This window comes from Etheostoma spectabile, chromosome 21 (assembly GCF_008692095.1).
Source record: "Etheostoma spectabile isolate EspeVRDwgs_2016 chromosome 21, UIUC_Espe_1.0, whole genome shotgun sequence".
In the NCBI taxonomy this organism is placed as follows: Eukaryota; Metazoa; Chordata; class Actinopteri; order Perciformes; family Percidae; genus Etheostoma; species Etheostoma spectabile.
In genome coordinates, this window is record NC_045753.1 from 21,610,037 (window position 1) to 21,610,246 (window position 210).

A 210-nucleotide genomic window follows, 5' to 3' on the forward strand; every position below is an offset into this window, starting at 1 on the left:
AGTATGAACATTATGGACAGTTCTGAAATAGGAAATGAGAATAATGAATAAATGAAAAATAATAAGTGAGATGTGAGAATGGGAATGATGAGTAAATAGTAAATAATAACTAACAAGTGAGATATGAGAATGAAAATGATGAATAAATAGTAAATAATAAGTGAGATATGAGAACGAGAATAACGAATAATACTAAATAAGTGGAATAAT

At 25.2% G+C, this 210-nt stretch overlaps 1 protein-coding gene across 2 annotated transcripts in view; it reads left to right on the forward strand.

The window, feature by feature from the left end:
- The window catches only part of rhbdl1 (rhomboid, veinlet-like 1 (Drosophila)), a 45,101-nt gene that overhangs the window by 38,041 nt on the left and 6,850 nt on the right, over positions 1 to 210 (forward strand). The window lies entirely within an intron of this gene.